We start from the raw sequence: 1,021 nt of genomic DNA, 5'->3' as shown, positions 1-1,021 counted from the left end.
CATTAATTACCGCACCCACAAAAAGAAAAGCAGGATCTGCTTACAAGAAAAGTGCAACAAGCAAAGAGCATATTGCAGTATGTAATCAGTGCATTGATATTGAGAACCTTTATTCCATAAAAGATCCCTTCAAAGACACTAAAAGAGCAACAAGCAACGAAACTTGCACTTTCATGGGCCAATCTTGAAATAATAAAGACACTAATTACTAAGCATCAAACACAGCAACTCGAAATATAATAAAATAAACAGAGAAAAAGGATGAAGATTCTGTTTGTTTTATATTCTTAAAGTGTTTCTTAAAGGATGAAGATTCTGTTTGTTTTATATTTTTAAAGTGTTTCTTTTAAAAAATTATTTTTTTTTTATTTTTTTCGTTTCAAATTAATATTTTTTTTTGATGTTTTTACATTATTGTAATTATTATTTTTTTCATTTCAAATTAATATTTTTGATGTTTTTACATTATTGTAATTTACTAATATTAAAAATAATTTTTTTTAAAAAAAAATATTATTTTTTAATATATTTACAGATAAAAAACACCATTAAAAGCAGCACTTACTAAACTCTTAAGCACCCACAAAAGATCTCTACTACTTAACATGCTCAAGCATAAAAAAATAATTTTTTTTAAATAAAAATATTAGTTTTTAATATATTTACAGACAAAAAACACCATTAAAAACTCAAACACCCACAAAAGATCTCTACTATTTAAGATACTCAAGCATAGTTGAGTTAGTTGAAGACATCTATTAGCAAGGGTCAAATACTTCACTTGTAAAATAAAGATCCCTTCAACGACAAGATCACTTTTGTAAACCCTCATATATTAAGGTTTGATTACCAAAATAGAGTATTTAATATATATATAGTACTACAAAATTTGCATACAATATATAATGCTCATTTTACCCGCCGAGTCCGTCTATGGATGATAAAAAAATCAAATTAAGCATCCAAATATATATGTGAAGATGAAGACAGAAACCATGTTCCCACGTTGCAGCATTGAAAC

Source organism: Populus euphratica, unplaced genomic scaffold (genome assembly GCF_000495115.2).
Source record: "Populus euphratica unplaced genomic scaffold, PopEup_1.0 scaffold314.1, whole genome shotgun sequence".
Classification (NCBI taxonomy): Eukaryota; Viridiplantae; Streptophyta; class Magnoliopsida; order Malpighiales; family Salicaceae; genus Populus; species Populus euphratica.
Note: the sequence above shows the minus strand (reverse complement) of the source record.